The sequence below is a fragment of the Macaca mulatta genome, chromosome 19 (assembly GCF_049350105.2).
Source record: "Macaca mulatta isolate MMU2019108-1 chromosome 19, T2T-MMU8v2.0, whole genome shotgun sequence".
NCBI classification, from domain to species: domain Eukaryota; kingdom Metazoa; phylum Chordata; class Mammalia; order Primates; family Cercopithecidae; genus Macaca; species Macaca mulatta.
Window position 1 is genome coordinate 36,028,337 of NC_133424.1, and position 23,842 is coordinate 36,052,178.

The window sequence follows — 23,842 nt, forward strand, 5'->3', positions numbered from 1 at the left end:
TATTTCCTTTTTCACCATAGTCCTCTAGGGGCTTCCAAATATCACTTTGCCAATTCCACAAGAACTGTCTTAGCGAAAACCTCCTTGAGGGGAAAGCTGTAACTCTGTGAGATGATTTAACAGAACACAAAGAAGTTTCTCAGAAAGCTTCTTTCTCTTTGTTATCGGAGGATATTTCCTTTGGTCCTATAGTCTTCAATGGGATCCGAAATATCTGTTCTCAGATTCCACAGAAATAAGGCTAGCAAAGACATCAACGAAATACAGATGTAACTCTGTGAGATGAATTAACAAAACACTAAGCAGTTTCTCTGAAAGCTTCTTTCCAGATTTCATCTGAGGATATTTCCTTTTTCACCGTAGCCCTCTATGGGCTTCCAAATAGCACTTTGCAAATTCCAAGAGAACTGTCTTAGCGAAAGGCTTCTTGAGGGGAAAGCTGTAACTCTGTGAGATGATTTCACAGAACACAAAGAAGTTTCTCAGAAAGCTTCTTTCTCTTTGTTATCGGAGGATATTTCCTTTGGCCCTATAGGCTTCAATGGATCCGAAATATCTGTTCTCAGATTCCACAGAAATAAGGCTAGCAAAGATATTCACGAAATACAGATGTAACTCTGTGAGATGAATTAACAGAACACTCAGCAGTTTCTCAGAAAGCTTCCTTCCAGATTTCAACTGAGGATATTTCCTTTTTCACCATAGCCCTCTATGGGCTTCCAAATATCACTTTGCCAATTCCACAAGAACAGTCTTAGCGAAAGGCTTCTTGAGGGGAAAGCTGTAACTCTGTGAGATGATTTCACAGAACACAAAGAAGTTTCTCAGAAAGCTTCTTTCTCTTTGTTATCGGAGGATATTTCCTTTGGCCCTATAGTCTTCAATGGGATCCGAAATATCTGTTCTCAGATTCCAAAGAAATAAGGCTAGCAAATAGATCCACGAAATACAGATTTAACACTGTGAGATGAATTAACAGAACACTAAGCAGTTTCACAGAAAGCTTCTTTCCAGATTTCATCTGAGGATATTTCCTTTTTCACCATAGCCCTCTATGGGCTTCCAAATATCACTTTGCCAATTCCACAAGAACTGTCTTAGCGAAAGGCTTCTTGAAGGGAAAGCTGTAACTCTGTGAGATGATTTCACAGAACACAAAGAAGTTTCTCAGAAAGCTTCTTTCTCTTTGTTATCGGAGGATATTTCCTTTGGCCCTATATTCTTCAATGGGATCCGAAATATCTGTTCTCAGATTCCAAAGAAATAAGGCTAGCAAAGAGATCCACGAAATACAGATGTAACTCTGTGGATGAATTAACAGAACACTAAGCTGTTTCTCAGAAAGCTTCTTTCCAGATTTCATCTGAGGATATTTCCTTTTTCACCATAGCCCTCTATGGGCTTCCAAATATCGCTTTGCCAATTCCACAAGATCTGTCTTAGCGAAAGGCTTCTTGAGGGGAAAGCTGTAACTCTGTGAGATGATTTCACAGAACACAAAGAAGTTTCTCAGAAAGCTTCTTTCTCTTTGTTATCGGAGGATATTTCCTTTGGCCCTATAGTCTTCAATGGGATCCGAAATATCTGTTCTCAGATTCCACAGAAATAAGGCTAGCAAAGTGATCCACGAAATACAGATGTAACTCTGTGAGATGAATTCACAGAACACTCCGCAGTTTCTCAGAAAGCTTCCTTCCAGATTTCATCTGAGGATATTTCCTTTTTCACCATAGCCCTCTATGGGCTTCCAAATATCACTTTGCCAATTCCACAAGAACTGTCTTAGCGACAGGCTTCTTGAGGGGAAAGCTGTAACTCTGTGAGATGATTTCACAGAACACAAAGAAGTTTCTCAGAAAGCTTCTTTCTCTTTGTTATCGGAGGATATTTCCTTTGGCCCTATAGTCTTCAATGGGATCCGAAATATCTGTTCTCAGATTCCACAGAAATAAGGCTAGCAAAGACATCCACGAAATACAGATGTAACTCTGTGAGATGAATTAACAAAACACTAAGCAGTTTCTCTGAAAGCTTCTTTCCAGATTTCATCTGAGGATATTTCCTTTTTCACCGTAGCCCTCTATGGGCTTCCAAATATCACTTTGCCAATTCCACGAGAACTGTCTTAGCGAAAGGCTTCTTAAGGCGAAAGCTGTAACTCTGTGAGATGATTTCACAGAACACAAAGAAGTTTCTCAGAAAGCTTCTTTCTCTTTGTTATCGGAGGATATTTCCTTTGGCCCTATAGGCTTCAATGGGATCCGAAATATCTGTTCTCAGATTCCACAGAAATAAGGCTAGCAAAGAGATCCACGAAATACAGATGTAACTCTGTGAGATGAATTAACAGAACACTCAGCAGTTTCTCAGAAAGCTTCCTTCCAGATTTCAACTGAGGATATTTCCTTTTTCACCATAGCCCTCTAGGGGCTTCCAAATATCACTTTGCCAATTCCACAAGAACAGTCTTAGCGAAAGGCTTCTTGAGGAGAAAGCTGTAACTCTGTGAGATGATTTCACAGAACACAAAGAAGTTTCTCAGAAAGCTTCTTTCTCTTTGTTATCGGAGGATATTTCCTTTGGCCCTATAGTCTTCAATGGGATCCGAAATATCTGTTCTCAGATTCCAAAGAAATAAGGCTAGCAAATAGATCCACGAAATACAGATGTAACTCTGTGAGATGAATTAACAGAACACTAAGCAGTTTCACAGAAAGCTTCTTTCCAGATTTCATCTGAGGATATTTCCTTTTTCACCATAGCCCTCTATGGGCTTCCAAATATCACTTTGCCAATTCCACAAGAACTGTCTTAGCGAAAGGCTTCTTGAGGGGAAAGCTGTAACTCTGTGAGATGATTTCACAGAACACAAAGAAGTTTCTCAGAAAGCTTCTTTCTCTTTGTTATCGGAGGATATTTCCTTTGGCCCTATAGTCTTCAATGGGATCCGAAATATCTGTTCTCAGATTCCAGAGAAATAAGGCTAGCAAAGAGATCCACGAAATACAGATGTAACTCTGTGATATGAATTAACAGAACACTCAGCAGTTTCTCAGAAAGCTTCCTTCCAGATTTCATCTGAGGATATTTCCTTTTTCACCATAGTCCTCTAGGGGCTTCCAAATATCACTTTGCCAATTCCACAAGAACTGTCTTAGCGAAAACCTCCTTGAGGGGAAAGCTGTAACTCTGTGAGATGATTTAACAGAACACAAAGAAGTTTCTCAGAAAGCTTCTTTCTCTTTGTTATCGGAGGATATTTCCTTTGGCCCTATAGTCTTCAATGGGATCCGAAATATCTGTTCTCAGATTCCACAGAAATAAGGCTAGCAAAGACATCAACGAAATACAGATGTAACTCTGTGAGATGAATTAACAGAACACTAAGCAGTTTCACAGAAAGCTTCTTTCCAGATTTCATCTGAGGATATTTCCTTTTTCACCATAGCCCTCTATGGGCTTCCAAATATCACTTTGCCAATTCCACAAGAACTGTCTTAGCGAAAGGCTTCTTGAGGGGAAAGCTGTAACTCTGTGAGATGATTTCACAGAACACAAAGAAGTTTCTCAGAAAGCTTCTTTCTCTTTGTTATCGGAGGATATTTCCTTTGGCCCTATAGTCTTCAATGGGATCCGAAATATCTGTTCTCAGATTCCACAGAAATAAGGCTAGCAAAGAGATCCACGAAATACAGATGTAACTCTGTGAGATGAATTAACAGAACACTCAGCAGTTTCTCAGAAAGCTTCCTTCCAGATTTCATCTGAGGATATTTCCTTTTTCACCATAGCCCTCTATGGGCTTCCAAATATCACTTTGCCAATTCCACAAGAACTGTCTTAGCGACAGGCTTCTTGAGGGGAAAGCTGTAACTCTGTGAGATGATTTCACAGAACACAAAGAAGTTTCTCAGAAAGCTTCTTTCTCTTTGTTATCGGAGGATATTTCCTTTGGCCCTATAGTCTTCAATGGGATCCGAAATATCTGTTCTCAGATTCCACAGAAATAAGGCTAGCAAAGACATCCACGAAATACAGATGTAACTCTGTGAGATGAATTAACAAAACACTAAGCAGTTTCTCTGAAAGCTTCTTTCCAGATTTCATCTGAGGATATTTCCTTTTTCACCGTAGCCCTCTATGGGCTTCCAAATATCACTTTGCCAATTCCACGAGAACTGTCTTAGCGAAAGGCTTCTTGAGGGGAAAGCTGTAACTCTGTGAGATGATTTCACAGAACACAAAGAAGTTTCTCAGAAAGCTTCTTTCTCTTTGTTATCGGAGGATATTTCCTTTGGCACTATAGGCTTCAATGGGATCCGAAATATCTGTTCTCAGATTGCACAGAAATAAGGCTAGCAAAGAGATCCACGAAATACAGATGTAACTCTGTGAGATGAATTAACAGAACACTCAGCAGTTTCTCAGAAAGCTTCCTTCCAGATTTCAACTGAGGATATTTCCTTTTTCACCATAGCCCTCTAGGGGCTTCCAAATATCACTTTGCCAATTCCACAAGAACAGTCTTAGCGAAAGGCTTCTTGAGGGGAAAGCTGTAACTCTGTGAGATGATTTCACAGAACACAAAGAAGTTTCTCAGAAAGCTTCTTTCTCTTTGTTATCGGAGGATATTTCCTTTGGCCCTATAGTCTTCAAAGGGATCCGAAATATCTGTTCTCAGATTCCACAGAAATAAGGCTAGCAAAGACATCCACGAAATACAGATGTAACTCTGTGAGATGAATTAACAAAACACTAAGCAGTTTCTCTGAAAGCTTCTTTCCAGATTTCATCTGAGGATATTTCCTTTTTCACCGTAGCCCTCTATGGGCTTCCAAATATCACTTTGCCAATTCCACGAGAACTGTATAGCGAAAGGCTTCTTAAGGGGAAAGTTGTAACTCTGTGAGATGATTTCACAGAACACAAAGAAGTTTCTCAGAAAGCTTCTTTCTCTTTGTTATCGGAGGATATTTCCTTTGGCCCTATAGGCTTCAATGGGATCCGAAATATCTTTTCTCAGATTCCAGAGAAATAAGGCTAGCAAAGAGATCCACGAAATACAGATGTAACTCTGTGAGATGAATTAACAGAACACTCAGCAGTTTCTCAGAAAGCTTCCTTCCAGATTTCAACTGAGGATATTTCCTTTTTCACCACAGCCCTCTAGGGGCTTCCAAATATCACTTTGCCAATTCCACAAGAACAGTCTTAGCGAAAGGCTTCTTGAGGGGAAAGCTGTAACTCTGTGAGATGATTTCACAGAACACAAAGAAGTTTCTCAGAAAGCTTCTTTCTCTTTGTTATCGGAGGATATTTCCTTTGGCCCTATAGTCTTCAATGGGATCCGAAATATCTGTTCTCAGATTCCAAAGAAATAAGGCTAGCAAATAGATCCACGAAATACAGATGTAACTCTCTGAGATGAATTAACAGAACACTAAGCAGTTTCACAGAAAGCTTCTTTCCAGATTTCATCTGAGGATATTTCCTTTTTCACCATAGCCCTCTATGCGCTTCCAAATATCACTTTGCCAATTCCACAAGAACTGTCTTAGCGACAGGCTTCTTGAGGGGAAAGCTGTAACTCTGTGAGATGATTTCACAGAACACAAAGAAGTTTCTCAGAAAGCTTCTTTCTCTTTGTTATCGGAGGATATTTCCTTTGGCCCTATAGTCTTCAATGGGATGCGAAATATCTGTTCTCAGATTGCACAGAAATAAGGCTAGCAAAGAGATCCACGAAATACAGATGTAACTCTGTGAGATGAATTAACAGAACACTCAGCAGTTTCTCAGAAAGCTTCCCTCCAGATTTCAACTGAGGATATTTCCTTTTTCACCATAGCCCTCTAGGGGCTTCCAAATGTCACTTTGCCAATTCCACAAGAACAGTCTTAGCGAAAGGCTTCTTGAGGGGAAAGCTGTAACTCTGTGAGATGATTTCACAGAACACAAAGAAGTTTCTCAGAAAGCTTCTTTCTCTTTGTTATCGGAGGATATTTACTTTGGCCCTATAGTATTCAATGGGATCCGAAATATCTGTTCTCAGATTCCACAGAAATAAGGCTAGCAAAGACATCCACGAAATACAGATGTAACTCTTTGAGATGAATTAACAAAACACTAAGCAGTTTCTCTGAAAGCTTCTTTCCAGATTTCATCTGAGGATATTTCCTTTTTCACCGTAGCCCTCTATGGGCTTCCAAATATCACTTTGCCAATTCCACGAGAACTGTCTTAGCGAAAGGCTTCTTTAGGCGAAAGCTGTAACTCTGTGAGATGATTTCACAGAACACAAAGAAGTTTCTCAGAAAGCTTCTTTCTCTTTGTTATCGGAGGATATTTCCTTTGGCACTATAGGCTTCAATGGGATCCGAAATATCTGTTCTCAGATTCCACAGAAATAAGGCTAGCAAAGAGATCCACGAAATACAGATGTAACTCTGTGAGATGAATTTACAGAACACTCAGCAGTTTCTCAGAAAGCTTCCTTCCAGATTTCAACTGAGGATATTTCCTTTTTCACCATAGCCCTCTAGGGGCTTCCAAATATCACTTTGCCAATTCCACAAGAACAGTCTTAGCGAAAGGCTTCTTGAGGGGAAAGCTGTAACTCTGTGAGATGATTTCACAGAACACAAAGAAGTTTCTCAGAAAGCTTCTTTCTCTTTGTTATCGGAGGATATTTCCTTTGGCCCTATAGTCTTCAATGGGATCCGAAATATCTGTTCTCAGATTCCAAAGAAATAAGGCTAGCAAATAGATCCACGAAATACAGATGTAACTCTGTGAGATGAATTAACAGAACACTAAGCAGTTTCACAGAAAGCTTCTTTCCAGATTTCATCTGAGGATATTTCCTTTTTCACCATAGCCCTCTATGGGCTTCCAAATATCACTTTGCCAATTCCACAAGAACTGTCTTAGCGAAAGGCTTCTTGAGGGGAAAGCTGTAACTCTGTGAGATGATTTCACAGAACACAAAGAAGTTTCTCAGAAAGCTTCTTTCTCTTTGTTATCGGAGGATATTTCCTTTGGCCCTATAGTCTTCAATGGGATCCGAAATATCTGTTCTCAGATTCCAGAGAAATAAGGCTAGCAAAGAGATCCACGAAATACAGATGTAACTCTGTGATATGAATTAACAGAACACTCAGCAGTTTCTCAGAAAGCTTCCTTCCAGATTTCATCTGAGGATATTTCCTTTTTCACCATAGCCCTCTAGGGGCTTCCAAATATCACTTTGCCAATTCCACAAGAACTGTCTTAGCGACGGGCTTCTTGAGGGGAAAGCTGTAACTCTGTGAGATGATTTCACAGAACACAAAGAAGTTTCTCAGAAAGCTTCTTTCTCTTTGTTATCGGAGGATATTTCCTTTGGCCCTATAGTCTTCAATGGGATCCGAAATATCTGTTCTCAGATTCCACAGAAATAAGGCTAGCAAAGACATCCACGAAATACAGATGTAACTCTGTGAGATGAATTAACAAAACACTAAGCAGTTTCTCTGAAAGCTTCTTTCCAGATTTCATCTGAGGATATTTCCTTTTTCACTGTAGCCCTCTATGGGCTTCCAAATATCACTTTGCCAATTCCACGAGAACTGTCTTAGCGAAAGGCTTCTTGAGGGGAAAGCTGTAACTCTGTGAGATGATTTCACAGAACACAAAGAAGTTTCTCAGAAAGCTTCTTTCTCTTTGTTATCGGAGGATATTTCCTTTGGCCCTATAGGCTTCAATGGATCCGAAATATCTGTTCTCAGATTCCACAGAAATAAGGCTAGCAAAGATATTCACGAAATACAGATGTAACTCTGTGAGATGAATTAACAGAACACTCAGCAGTTTCTCAGAAAGCTTCCTTCCAGATTTCAACTGAGGATATTTCCTTTTTCACCATAGCCCTCTAGGGGCTTCCAAATATCACTTTGCCAATTCCACAAGAACAGTCTTAGCGAAAGGCTTCTTGGGGGGAAAGCTGTAACTCTGTGAGATGATTTCACAGAACACAAAGAAGTTTCTCAGAAAGCTTCTTTCTCTTTGTTATCGGAGGATATTTCCTTTGGCCCTATAGTCTTCAATGGGATCCGAAATATCTGTTCTCAGATTCCAAAGAAATAAGGCTAGCAAATAGATCCACGAAATACAGATTTAACACTGTGAGATGAATTAACAGAACACTAAGCAGTTTCACAGAAAGCTTCTTTCCAGATTTCATCTGAGGATATTTCCTTTTTCACCATAGCCCTCTATGGGCTTCCAAATATCACTTTGCCAATTCCACAAGAACTGTCTTAGCGAAAGGCTTCTTGAAGGGAAAGCTGTAACTCTGTGAGATGATTTCACAGAACACAAAGAAGTTTCTCAGAAAGCTTCTTTCTCTTTGTTATCGGAGGATATTTACTTTGGCCCTATAGTCTTCAATGGGATCCGAAATATCTGTTCTCAGATTCCAAAGAAATAAGGCTAGCAAAGAGATCCACGAAATACAGATGTAACTCTGTGGATGAATTAACAGAACACTAAGCTGTTTCTCAGAAAGCTTCTTTCCAGATTTCATCTGAGGATATTTCCTTTTTCACCATAGCCCTCTATGGGCTTCCAAATATCGCTTTGCCAATTCCACAAGAACTGTCTTAGCGAAAGGCTTCTTGAGGGGAAAGCTGTAACTCTGTGAGATGATTTCACAGAACACAAAGAAGTTTCTCAGAAAGCTTCTTTCTCTTTGTTATCGGAGGATATTTCCTTTGGCCCTATAGTCTTCAATGGGATCCGAAATATCTGTTCTCAGATTCCACAGAAATAAGGCTAGCAAAGTGATCCACGAAATACAGATGTAACTCTGTGAGATGAATTAACAGAACACTCAGCAGTTTCTCAGAAAGCTTCCTTTCAGATTTCATCTGAGGATATTTCCTTTTTCACCATAGCCCTCTATGGGCTTCCAAATATCACTTTGCCAATTCCACAAGAACTGTCTTAGCGACAGGCTTCTTGAGGGGAAAGCTGTAACTCTGTGAGATGATTTCACAGAACACAAAGAAGTTTCTCAGAAAGCTTCTTTCTCTTTGTTATCGGAGGATATTTCCTTTGGCCCTATAGTCTTCAATGGGATCCGAAATATCTGTTCTCAGATTCCACAGAAATAAGGCTAGCAAAGACATCCACGAAATACAGATGTAACTCTGTGAGATGAATTAACAAAACACTAAGCAGTTTCTCTGAAAGCTTCTTTCCAGATTTCATCTGAGGATATTTCCTTTTTCACCGTAGCCCTCTATGGGCTTCCAAATATCACTTTGCCAATTCCACGAGAACTGTCTTAGCGAAAGGCTTCTTAAGGCGAAAGCTGTAACTCTGTGAGATGATTTCACAGAACACAAAGAAGTTTCTCAGAAAGCTTCTTTCTCTTTGTTATCGGAGGATATTTCCTTTGGCCCTATAAGCTTCAATGGGATCCGAAATATCTGTTCTCAGATTCCACAGAAATAAGGCTAGCAAAGAGATCCACGAAATACAGATGTAACTCTGTGAGATGAATTAACAGAACACTCAGCAGTTTCTCAGAAAGCTTCCTTCCAGATTTCAACTGAGGATATTTCCTTTTTCACCATAGCCCTCTAGGGGCTTCCAAATATCACTTTGCCAATTCCACAAGAACAGTCTTAGCGAAAGGCTTCTTGAGGAGAAAGCTGTAACTCTGTGAGATGATTTCACAGAACACAAAGAAGTTTCTCAGAAAGCTTCTTTCTCTTTGTTATCGGAGGATATTTCCTTTGGCCCTATAGTCTTCAATGGGATCCGAAATATCTGTTCTCAGATTCCAAAGAAATAAGGCTAGCAAATAGATCCACGAAATACAGATGTAACTCTGTGAGATGAATTAACAGAACACTAAGCAGTTTCACAGAAAGCTTCTTTCCAGATTTCATCTGAGGACATTTCCTTTTTCACCATAGCCCTCTATGGGCTTCCAAATATCACTTTGCCAATTCCACAAGAACTGTCTTAGCGAAAGGCTTCTTGAGGGGAAAGCTGTAACTCTGTGAGATGATTTCACAGAACACAAAGAAGTTTCTCAGAAAGCTTCTTTCTCTTTGTTATCGGAGGATATTTCCTTTGGCCCTATAGTCTTCAATGGGATCCGAAATATCTGTTCTCAGATTCCAGAGAAATAAGGCTAGCAAAGAGATCCACGAAATACAGATGTAACTCTGTGATATGAATTAACAGAACACTCAGCAGTTTCTCAGAAAGCTTCCTTCCAGATTTCATCTGAGGATATTTCCTTTTTCACCATAGTCCTCTAGGGGCTTCCAAATATCACTTTGCCAATTCCACAAGAACTGTCTTAGCGAAAACCTCCTTGAGGGGAAAGCTGTAACTCTGTGAGATGATTTCACAGAACACAAAGAAGTTTCTCAGAAAGCTTCTTTCTCTTTGTTATCGGAGGATATTTCCTTTGGCCCTATAGTCTTCAATGGGATCCGAAATATCTGTTCTCAGATTCCACAGAAATAAGGCTAGCAAAGACATCAACGAAATACAGATGTAAGTCTGTGAGATGAATTAACAAAACACTAAGCAGTTTCTCTGAAAGCTTCTTTCCAGATTTCATCTGAGGATATTTCCTTTTTCACCGTAGCCCTCTATGGGCTTCCAAATAGCACTTTGCAAATTCCAAGAGAACTGTCTTAGCGAAAGGCTTCTTGAGGGGAAAGCTGTAACTCTGTGAGATGATTTCACAGAACACAAAGAAGTTTCTCAGAAAGCTTCTTTCTCTTTGTTATCGGAGGATATTTCCTTTGGCCCTATAGGCTTCAATGGATCCGAAATATCTGTTCTCAGATTCCACAGAAATAAGGCTAGCAAAGATATTCACGAAATACAGATGTAACTCTGTGAGATGAATTAACAGAACACTCAGCAGTTTCTCAGAAAGCTTCCTTCCAGATTTCAACTGAGGATATTTCCTTTTTCACCATAGCCCTCTAGGGGCTTCCAAATATCACTTTGCCAATTCCACAAGAACAGTCTTAGCGAAAGGCTTCTTGAGGGGAAAGCTGTAACTCTGTGAGATGATTTCACAGAACACAAAGAAGTTTCTCAGAAAGCTTCTTTCTCTTTGTTATCGGAGGATATTTCCTTTGGCCCTATAGTCTTCAATGGGATCCGAAATATCTGTTCTCAGATTCCAAAGAAATAAGGCTAGCAAATAGATCCACGAAATACAGATGTAACTCTGTGAGATGAATTAACAGAACACTAAGCAGTTTCACAGAAAGCTTCTTTCCAGATTTCATCTGAGGATATTTCCTTTTTCACCATAGCCCTCTATGGGCTTCCAAATATCACTTTGCCAATTCCACAAGAACTGTCTTAGCGAAAGGCTTCTTGAGGGGAAAGCTGTAACTCTGTGAGATGATTTCACAGAACACAAAGAAGTTTCTCAGAAAGCTTCTTTCTCTTTGTTATCGGAGGATATTTCCTTTGGCCCTATAGTCTTCAATGGGATCCGAAATATCTGTTCTCAGATTCCAGAGAAATAAGGCTAGCAAAGAGATCCACGAAATACAGATGTAACTCTGTGATATGAATTAACAGAACACTCAGCAGTTTTTCAGAAAGCTTCCTTCCAGATTTCATCTGAGGATATTTCCTTTTTCACCATAGTCCTCTAGGGGCTTCCAAATATCACTTTGCCAATTCCACAAGAACTGTCTTAGCGAAAACCTCCTTGAGGGGAAAGCTGTAACTCTGTGAGATGATTTCACAGAACACAAAGAAGTTTCTCAGAAAGCTTCTTTCTCTTTGTTATCGGAGGATATTTCCTTTGGCCCTATAGTCTTCAATGGGATCCGAAATATCTGTTCTCAGATTCCACAGAAATAAGGCTAGCAAAGACATCAACGAAATACAGATGTAAGTCTGTGAGATGAATTAACAAAACACTAAGCAGTTTCTCTGAAAGCTTCTTTCCAGATTTCATCTGAGGATATTTCCTTTTTCACCGTAGCCCTCTATGGGCTTCCAAATAGCACTTTGCAAATTCCAAGAGAACTGTCTTAGCGAAAGGCTTCTTGAGGGGAAAGCTGTAACTCTGTGAGATGATTTCACAGAACACAAAGAAGTTTCTCAGAAAGCTTCTTTCTCTTTGTTATCGGAGGATATTTCCTTTGGCCCTATAGGCTTCAATGGATCCGAAATATCTGTTCTCAGATTCCACAGAAATAAGGCTAGCAAAGATATTCACGAAATACAGATGTAACTCTGTGAGATGAATTAACAGAACACTCAGCAGTTTCTCAGAAAGCTTCCTTCCAGATTTCAACTGAGGATATTTCCTTTTTCACCATAGCCCTCTAGGGGCTTCCAAATATCACTTTGCCAATTCCACAAGAACAGTCTTAGCGAAAGGCTTCTTGAGGGGAAAGCTGTAACTCTGTGAGATGATTTCACAGAACACAAAGAAGTTTCTCAGAAAGCTTCTTTCTCTTTGTTATCGGAGGATATTTCCTTTGGCCCTATAGTCTTCAATGGGATCCGAAATATCTGTTCTCAGATTCCAAAGAAATAAGGCTAGCAAATAGATCCACGAAATACAGATTTAACACTGTGAGATGAATTAACAGAACACTAAGCAGTTTCACAGAAAGCTTCTTTCCAGATTTCATCTGAGGATATTTCCTTTTTCACCATAGCCCTCTATGGGCTTCCAAATATCACTTTGCCAATTCCACAAGAACTGTCTTAGCGAAAGGCTTCTTGAAGGGAAAGCTGTAACTCTGTGAGATGATTTCACAGAACACAAAGAAGTTTCTCAGAAAGCTTCTTTCTCTTTGTTATCGGAGGATATTTCCTTTGGCCCTATATTCTTCAATGGGATCCGAAATATCTGTTCTCAGATTCCAAAGAAATAAGGGTAGCAAAGAGATCCACGAAATACAGATGTAACTCTGTGGATGAATTAACAGAACACTAAGCTGTTTCTCAGAAAGCTTCTTTCCAGATTTCATCTGAGGATATTTCCTTTTTCACCATAGCCCTCTATGGGCTTCCAAATATCGCTTTGCCAATTCCACAAGAACTGTCTTAGCGAAAGGCTTCTTGAGGGGAAAGCTGTAACTCTGTGAGATGATTTCACAGAACACAAAGAAGTTTCTCAGAAAGCTTCTTTCTCTTTGTTATCGGAGGATATTTCCTTTGGCCCTATAGTCTTCATTGGGATCCGAAATATCTGTTCTCAGATTCCACAGAAATAAGGCTAGCAAAGTGATCCACGAAATACAGATGTAACTCTGTGAGATGAATTAACAGAACACTCAGCAGTTTATCAGAAAGCTTCCTTCCAGATTTCATCTGAGGATATTTCCTTTTTCACCGTAGCCCTCTATGGGCTTCCAAATATCACTTTGCCAATTCCACAAGAACTGTCTTAGCGACAGGCTTCTTGAGGGGAAAGCTGTAACTCTGTGAGATGATTTCACAGAACACAAAGAAGTTTCTCAGAAAGCTTCTTTCTCTTTGTTATCGGAGGATATTTCCTTTGGCCCTATAGTCTTCAATGGGATCCGAAATATCTGTTCTCAGATTCCACAGAAATAAGGCTAGCAAAGACATCCACGAAATACAGATGTAACTCTGTGAGATGAATTAACAAAACACTAAGCTGTTTCTCTGAAAGCTTCTTTCCAGATTTCATCTGAGGATATTTCCATTTTCACCGTAGCCCTCTATGGGCTTCCAAATATCACTTTGCCAATTCCACGAGAACTGTCTTAGCGAAAGGCTTCTTAAGGCGAAAGCTGTAACTCTGTGAGATGATTTCACAGAACACAAAGAAGTTTCTCAGAAAGCTTCTTTCTCTTTGTTATCGGAGGATATTTCCTTTGGCCCTATAGGCTTCAATGGGATCCGAAATATCTGTTCTCAGATTCCACAGAAATAAGGCTAGCAAAGAGATCCACGAAATACAGATGTAACTCTGTGAGATGAATTAACAGAACACTCAGCAGTTTCTCAGAAAGCTTCCTTCCAGATTTCAACTGAAGATATTTCCTTTTTCACCATAGCCCTCTAGGGGCTTCCAAATATCACTTTGCCAATTCCACGAGAACAGTCTTAGCGAAAGGCTTCTTGAGGAGAAAGCTGTAACTCTGTGAGATGATTTCACAGAACACAAAGAAGTTTCTCAGAAAGCTTCTTTCTCTTTGTTATCGGAGGATATTTCCTTTGGCCCTATAGTCTTCAATGGGATCCGAAATATCTGTTCTCAGATTCCAGAGAAATAAGGCTAGCAAAGAGATCCACGAAATACAGATGTAACTCTGTGATATGAATTAACAGAACACTCAGCAGTTTCTCAGAAAGCTTCCTTCCAGATTTCATCTGAGGATATTTCCTTTTTCACCATAGTCCTCTAGGGGCTTCCAAATATCACTTTGCCAATTCCACAAGAACTGTCTTAGCGAAAACCTCCTTGAGGGGAAAGCTGTAACTCTGTGAGATGATTTCACAGAACACAAAGAAGTTTCTCAGAAAGCTTCTTTCTCTTTGTTATCGGAGGATATTTCCTTTGGCCCTATAGTCTTCAATGGGATCCGAAATATCTGTTCTCAGATTCCACAGAAATAAGGCTAGCAAAGACATCAACGAAATACAGATGTAACTCTGTGAGATGAATTAACAAAACACTAAGCAGTTTCTCTGAAAGCTTCTTTCCAGATTTCATCTGAGGATATTTCCTTTTTCACCGTAGCCCTCTATGGGCTTCCAAATAGCACTTTGCCAATTCCAAGAGAACTGTCTTAGCGAAAGGCTTCTTGAGAAGAAAGCTATAACTCTGTGAGATGATTTCACAGAACACAAAGAAGTTTCTCAGAAAGCTTCTTTCTCTTTGTTATCGGAGGATATTTCCTTTGGCCCTATAGGCTTCAATGGATCCGAAATATCTGTTCTCAGATTCCACAGAAATAAGGCTAGCAAAGATATTCACGAAATACAGATGTAACTCTGTGAGATGAATTAACAGAACACTCAGCAGTTTCTCAGAAAGCTTCCTTCCAGATTTCAACTGAGGATATTTCCTTTTTCACCATAGCCCTCTAGGGGCTTCCAAATATCACTTTGCCAATTCCACAAGAACAGTCTTAGCGAAAGGCTTCTTGAGGGGAAAGCTGTAACTCTGTGAGATGATTTCACAGAACACAAAGAAGTTTCTCAGAAAGCTTCTTTCTCTTTGTTATCGGAGGATATTTCCTTTGGCCCTATAGTCTTCAATGGGATCCGAAATATCTGTTCTCAGATTCCAAAGAAATAAGGCTAGCAAATAGATCCACGAAATACAGATTTAACACTGTGAGATGAATTAACAGAACACTAAGCAGTTTCACAGAAAGCTTCTTTCCAGATTTCATCTGAGGATATTTCCTTTTTCACCATAGCCCTCTATGGGCTTCCAAATATCACTTTGCCAATTCCACAAGAACTGTCTTAGCGAAAGGCTTCTTGAAGGGAAAGCTGTAACTCTGTGAGATGATTTCACAGAACACAAAGAAGTTTCTCAGAAAGCTTCTTTCTCTTTGTTATCGGAGGATATTTCCTTTGGCCCTATATTCTTCAATGGGATCCGAAATATCTGTTCTCAGATTCCAAAGAAATAAGGGTAGCAAAGAGATCCACGAAATACAGATGTAACTCTGTGGATGAATTAACGGAACACTAAGCTGTTTCTCAGAAAGCTTCTTTCCAGATTTCATCTGAGGATATTTCCTTTTTCACCATAGCCCTCTATGGGCTTCCAAATATCGCTTTGCCAATTCCACAAGAACTGTCTTAGCGAAAGGCTTCTTGAGGGGAAAGCTGTAATTCTGTGAGATGATTTCACAGAACACAAAGAAGTTTCTCAGAAAGCTTCTTTCTCTTTGTTATCGGAGGATATTTCCTTTGGCCCTATAGTCTTCAAAGGGATCCGAAATATCTGTTCTCAGATTCCACAGAAATAAGGCTAGCAAAGACATCCACGAAATACAGATGTAACTCTGTGAGATGAATTAACAAAACACTAAGCAGTTTCTCTGAAAGCTTCTTTCCAGATTTCATCTGAGGATATTTCCTTTTTCACCGTAGCCCTCTATGGGCTTCCAAATATCTCTTTGCCAATTCCACGAGAACTGTCTTAGCGAAAGGCTTCTTAAGGGGAAAGTTGTAACTCTGTGAGATGATTTCACAGAACACAAAGAAGTTTCTCAGAAAGCTTCTTTCTCTTTGTTATCGGAGGATATTTCCTTTGGCCCTATAGGCTTCAATGGGATCCGAAATATCTGTTCTCAGATTCCACAGAAATAAGGCTAGCAAAGAGATCCACGAAATACAGATGTAACTCTGTGAGATGAATTAACAGAACACTCAGCAGTTTCTCAGAAAGCTTCCTTCCAGATTTCAACTGAGGATATTTCCTTTTTCACCATAGCCCTCTAGGGGCTTCCAAATATCACTTTGCCAATTCCACAAGAACAGTCTTAGCGAAAGGCTTCTTGAGGGGAAAGCTGTAACTCTGTGAGATGATTTCACAGAACACAAAGAAGTTTCTCAGAAAGCTTCTTTCTCTTTGTTATCGGAGGATATTTCCTTTGGCCCTGTAGTCTTCAATGGGATTCGAAATATCTGTTCTCAGATTCCAAAGAAATAAGGCTAGCAAATAGATCCACGAAATACAGATGTAACTCTGTGAGATGAATTAACAGAACACTAAGCAGTTTCACAGAAAGCTTCTTTCCAGATTTCATCTGAGGATATTTCCTTTTTCACCATAGCCCTCTATGGGCTTCCAAATATCACTTTGCCAATTCCACAAGAACTGTCTTAGCGAAAGGCTTCTTGAGGGGAAAGCTGTAACTCTGTGAGATGATTTCACAGAACACAAAGAAGTTTCTCAGAAAGCTTCTTTCTCTTTGTTATCGGAGGATATTTCCTTTGGCCCTTTAGTCTTCAATGGGATCCGAAATATCTGTTCTCAGATTCCAGAGAAATAAGGCTAGCAAAGAGATCCACGAAATACAGATGTAACTCTTTGATATGAATTAACAGAACACTCAGCAGTTTCTCAGAAAGCTTCCTTCCAGATTTCATCTGAGGATATTTCCTTTTTCACCATAGCCCTCTAGGGGCTTCCAAATATCACTTTGCCAATTCCACAAGAACTGTCTTAGCGAAAACCTCCTTGAGGGGAAAGCTGTAACTCTGTGAGATGATTTAACAGAACACAAAGAAGTTTCTCAGAAAGCTTCTTTCTCTTTGTTATCGGAGGATATTTCCTTTGGCCCTATAGTCTTCAATGGGATCCGAAATATCTGTTCTCAGATTCCAGAGAAATAAGGCTAGCAAAGACATCCACGAAATACAGATGTAACTCTGTGAGATGAATTAACAAAACACTAAGCAGTTTCTCTGAAAGCTTCTTTCCAGATTTCATCTGAGGATATTTCCTTTTTCACCGTAGCCCTCTATGGGCTTCCAAATATCACTTTGCCAATTCCACGAGAACTGTCTTAGCGAAAGGCTTCTTGAGGGGAAAGCTGTAACTCTGTGAGATGATTTCACAGAATACAAAGAAGTTTCTCAGAAAGCTTCTTTCTCTTTGTTATCGGAGGATATTTCCTTTGGCCCTATAGGCTTCAATGGGATCCGAAATATCTGTTCTCAGATTCCAGAGAAATAAGGCTAGCAAAGAGATTCACGAAATACAGATGAAACTCTGTGAGATGAATTAACAGAACACTCAGCAGTTTCTCAGAAAGCTTCCTTCCAGATTTCAACTGAGGATATTTCCTTTTTCACCATAGCCCTCTAGGGGCTTCCAAATATCACTTTGCCAATTCCACAAGAACAGTCTTAGCGAAAGGCTTCTTGAGGGGAAAGCTGTAACTCTGTGAGATGATTTCAGAGAACACAAAGAAGTTTCTCAGAAAGCTTCTTTCTCTTTGTTATCGGAGGATATTTCCTTTGGCCCTATAGTCTTCAATGGGATCCGAAATATCTCTTCTCAGATTCCAAAGAAATAAGGCTAGCAAATAGATCCACGAAATACAGATTTAACACTGTGAGATGAATTAACAGAACACTAAGCAGTTTCACAGAAAGCTTCTTTCCAGATTTCATCTGAGGATATTTCCTTTTTCACCATAACACTCTATGGGCTTCCAAATATCACTTTGCCAATTCCACAAGAACTGTCTTAGCGAAAGGCTTCTTGAAGGGAAACCTGTAACTCTGTGAGATGATTTCACAGAACACAAAGAAGTTTCTCAGAAAGCTTCTTTCTCTTTGTTATCGGAGCATATTTCCTTTGGCCCTATATTCTTCAATGGGATCCGAAATATCTGTTCTCAGATTCCAAAGAAATAAGGCAAGCAAAGAGATCCACGAAATACAGATGTAACTCTGTGGATGAATTAACAGAACACTAAGCTGTTTCTCAGAAAGCTTCTTTCCAGATTTCATCTGAGGATATTTCCTTTTTCACCATAGCCCTCTATGGGCTTCCAAATATCGCTTTGCCAATTCCACAAGAACTGTCTTAGCGAAAGGCTTCTTGAGGGGAAAGCTGTAACTCTGTGAGATGATTTCACAGAACACAAAGAAGTTTCTCAGAAAGCTTCTTTCTCTTTGTTATCGGAGGATATTTCCTTTGGCCCTATAGTCTTCAATGGGATCCGAAATATCTGTTCTCAGATTCCACAGAAATAAGGCTAGCAAAGAGATCCACGAAATACAGATGTAACTCTGTGAGATGAATTAACAGAACACTCAGCAGTTTCTCAGAAAGCTTCCTTCCAGATTTCATCTGAGGATATTTCCTTTTTCACCATAGCCCTCTATGGGCTTCCAAATATCACTTTGCCAATTCCACAAGAACTGTCTTAGCGACAGGCTTCTTGAGGGGAAAGCTGTAACTCTGTGAGATGATTTCACAGAACACAAAGAAGTTTCTCAGAAAGCTTCCTTCTCTTTGTTATCGGAGGATATTTCCTTTGGCCCTATAGTCTTCAATGGGATCCGAAATATCTGTTCTCAGATTCCACAGAAATAAGGCTAGCAAAGACATCCACGAAATATAGATGTAACTCTGTGAGATGAATTAACAAAACACTAAGCAGTTTCTCTGAAAGCTTCTTTCCAGATTTCATCTGAGGATATTTCATTTTTCACCGTAGCCCTCTATGGGCTTCCAAATATCACTTTGCCAATTCCACGAGAACTGTCTTAGCGAAAGGCTTCTTGAGGGGAAAGCTGTAACTCTGTGAGATGATTTCACAGAACACAAAGAAGTTTCTCAGAAAGCTTCTTTCTCTTTGTTATCGGAGGATATTTCCTTTGGCCCTATAGTCTTCAATGGGATCCGAAATATCTGTTCTCAGATTCCACAGAAATAAGGCTAGCAAAGAGATCCACGAAATACAGATGTAACTCTGTGAGATGAATTAACAGAACACTCAGCAGTTTCTCAGAAAGCTTCCTTCCAGATTTCAACTGAGGATATTTCCTTTTTCACCATAGCCCTCTAGGGGCTTCCAAATATCACTTTGCCAATTCCACAAGAACAGTTTTAGCGAAAGGCTTCTTGAGGGGAAAGCTGTAACTCTGTGAGATGATTTCACAGAACACAAAGAAGTTTCTCAGAAAGCTTCTTTCTCTTTGTTATCGGAGGATATTTCCTTTGGCCCTATAGTCTTCAATGGGATCCGAAATATCTGTTCTCAGATTCCACAGAAATAAGGCTAGCAAAGACATCCACGAAATACAGATGTAACTCTGTGAGATGAATTAACAAAACACTAAGCAGTTTCTCTGAAAGCTTCTTTCCAGATTTCATCTGAGGATATTTCCTTTTTCACCATAGCCCTCTATGGGCTTCCAAATATCACTTTTCCAATTCCACAAGAACTGTCTTAGCGAAAGGCTTCTTGAGGGGAAAGCTGTAACTCTGTGAGATGATTTCACAGAACACAAAGAAGTTTCTCAGAAAGCTTCTTTCTCTTTGTTATCGGAGGATATTTCCTTTGGCCCTATAGTCTTCAATGGGATCCGAAATATCTGTTCTCAGATTCCAAAGAAATAAGGCTAGCAAAGAGATCCAAGAAATACAGATGTAACTCTGTGGATGAATTAACAGAACACTAAGCTGTTTCTCAGAAAGCTTCTTTCCAGATTTCATCTGAGGATATTTCCTTTTTCACCATAGCCCTCTATGGGCTTCCAAATATCGCTTTGCCAAATCCACAAGAGCTGTCTTAGCGAAAGGCTTCTTGAGGGGAAAGCTGTAACTCTGTGAGATGATTTCACAGAACACAAAGAAGTTTCTCAGAAAGCTTCTTTCTCTTTGTTATCGGAGGATATTTCCTTTGGCCCTATAGTCTTCAAAGGGATCCGAAATATCTGTTCTCAGATTCCACAGAAATAAGGCTAGCAAAGAGATCCACGAAATACAGATGTAACTCTGTGATATGAATTAACAGAACACTCAGCAGTTTCTCAGAAAGCTTCCTTCCAGATTTCATCTGAGGATATTTCCTTTTTCACCATAGCCCTCTGTGGGCTTCCAAATATCACTTTGCCAATTCCACAAGAACTGTCTTAGCGAAAGGCTTCTTGAGGGGAAAGCTGTAACTCTGTGAGATGATTTCACAGAACACAAAGAAGTTTCTCAGGCAGCTTCTTTCTCTTTGTTATCGGAGGATATTTCCTTTGGCCCAATAGTCTTCAATGGGATCCGAAATATCTGTTCTCAGATTCCACAGAAATAAGGCTAGGAAAGACATTCAAGAAATACAGATGTAACTCTGTGAGATGAATTAACAGAACACTAAGCAGTTTCTCAGAAAGCTTCTTTCCAGATTTCATCTGAGGATATTTCCTTTTTCACCATAGCCCTCTAAGGGCTTCCAAATATCACTTTGCCAATTCCACGAGAACTGTCTTAGCGAAAGGCTTCTTGAGGGGAAAGCTGTAACTCTGTGAGATGATTTCACAGAACACAAAGAAGGTTCTCAGAAAGCTTCTTTCTCTTTGTTATCGGAGGATATTTCCTTTGGCCCTATAGTCTTCAATGGGATCTGAAATATCTGTTCTGAGATTCCACAGAAATAAGGCTAGCAAAGAGATCCACGAAATAGAGATGTAACTCTGTGAGATGAATTAACAGAACACTCAGCAGTTTCTCAGAAAGCTTCCTTCCAGATTTCATCTGAGGATATTTCCTTTTTCACCATAGCCCTCTAGGGCCTTCCAAATATCACTTTGCCAATTCCACAAGAACTGTCTTAGCGAAAGGCTTCTTGAGGGGAAAGCTGTAACTCTGTGAGATGATTTCACAGAACACAAAGAAGTTTCTCAGAAAGCTTCTTTCTCTTTGTTATCGGAGGATATTTCCTTTGGCCCTATAGTCTTCAAAGGGATCCGAAATATCTGTTCTCAGATTCCAAAGAAATAAGGCTAGCAAAGAGATCCACGAAATACAGATGTAACTCTGTGAGATGAATTAACAGAACACTAAGCAGTTTCACAGAAAGCTTTTTTCCAGATTTCATCTGAGGATATTTCCTTTTTCACCATAGCCCTCTATGGGCTTCCAAATATCACTTTGCCAATTCCACAAGAACTGTCTTAGCGAAAGGCTTCTTGAAGGGAAAGCTGTAACTCTGTGAGATGATTTCACAGAACACAAAGAAGTTTCTCAGAAAGCTTCTTTCTCTTTGTTATCGGAGGATATTTCCTTTGGCCCTATATTCTTCAATGGGATCCGAAATATCTGTTCTCAGATTCCACAGAAATAAGGCTAGCAAAGAGATCCACGAAATACAGATGTAACTCTGTGAGATGAATTAACAGAACACTCAGCAGTTTCTCAGAAAGCTTCCTTCCAGATTTCAACTGAGGATATTTCCTTTTTCACCATAGCCCTCTAGGGGCTTCCAAATATCACTTTGCCAATTCCACAAGAACAGTCTTAGCGAAAGGCTTCTTGAGGGGAAAGCTTTAACACTGTGAGATGATTTCACAGAACACAAAGAAGTTTCTCAGAAAGCTTCTTTCTCTTTGTTATCGGAGGATATTTCCTTTGGCCCTATAGTCTTCAATGGGATCCGAAATATCTGTTCTCAGATTCCAAAGAAATAAGGTTAGCAAAGAGATCCAAGAAATAGAGATGTAACTCTGTGGATGAATTAACAGAACACTAAGCTGTTTCTCAGAAAGCTTCTTAACAGATTTCATCTGAGGATATTTCCTTTTTCACCATAGCCCTCTATGGGCTTCCAAATATCGCTTTGCGAATTCCACAAGAACTGTCTTAGCGAAAGGCTTCTTGAGGGGAAAGCTGTAACTCTGTGAGATGATTTCACAGAACACAAAGAAGTTTCTCAGAAAGCTTCTTTCTCTTTGTTATCGGAGGATATTTCCTTTGGCCCTATAGTCTTCAATGGGATCCGTAATATCTGTTCTCAGATTCCAGAGAAATAAGGCTAGCAAAGAGATCCACGAAATACAGATGTAACTCTGTGAGATGAATTAAAAGAACACTCAGCAGTTTCTCAGAAAGCTTCCTTCCAGATTTCATCTGAGGATATTTCCTTTTTCACCATAGCCCTCTAAGGGCTTCCAAATATCACTTTGCCAATTCCACGAGAACTGTCTTAGCGAAAGGCTTCTTGAGGGGAAAGCTGTAACTCTGTGAGATGATTTCACAGAACACAAAGAAGTTTCTCAGAAAGCTTCTTTCTCTTTGTTATCGGAGGATATTTCCTTTGGCCCTATAGTCTTCAAAGGGATCCGAAATATCTGTTCTCAGATTCCAAAGAAATAAGGCTAGCAAAGAGATCCACGAAATACAGATGTAACTCTGTGAGATGAATTAACAGAACACTAAGCAGTTTCACAGAAAGCTTTTTTCCAGATTTCATCTGAGGATATTTCCTTTTTCACCATAGCCCTCTATGGGCTTCCAAATATCACTTTGCCAATTCCACAAGAACTGTCTTAGCGAAAGGCTTCTTGAAGGGAAAGCTGTAACTCTGTGAGATGATTTCACAGAACACAAAGAAGTTTCTCAGAAAGCTTCTTTCTCTTTGTTATCGGAGGATATTTCCTTTGGCCCTATAGTCTTCAATGGGATCCGAAATATCTGTTCTCAGATTCCAAAGAAATAAGGCTAGCAAAGAGATCCACGAAATACAGATGTAACTCTGTGGATGAATTAACAGAACACTAAGCTGTTTCTCAGAAAGCTTCTTTCCAGATTTCATCTGAGGATATTTCCTTTTTCACCATAGCCCTCTAGGGGCTTCCAAATATTGCTTTGCCAATTCCACAAGAACTGTCTTAGCGAAAGGCTTCTTGAGGGGAAAGCTGTGACTCTGTGAGATGATTTCACAGAACACAAAGAAGTTTCTCAGAAAGCTTCTTTCTCTTTGTTATCAGAGGATATTTCCTTTGGCCCTATAGTCTTCAAAGGGATCCGAAATATCTGTTCTCAGATTCCAAAGAAATAAGGCTAGCAAAGAGATCCACGAAATACAGATGTAACTCTGTGGATGAATTAACAGAACACTAAGCTGTTTCTCAGAAACTTCTTTCCAGATTTCATATGAGGATATTTCCTTTTTCACCATAGCCCTCTAGGGGCTTCCAAATATCACTTTGTCAATTCCACAAGAACTGTCTTAGCGAAAGGCTTCTTTAAGGGAAAGCTGTAACTCTGTGAGATGATTTCACAGAACACAAAGAAGTTTCTCAGAAAGCTTCTTTCTCTTTGTTATCGGAGGATATTTCCTTTGGCCCTATA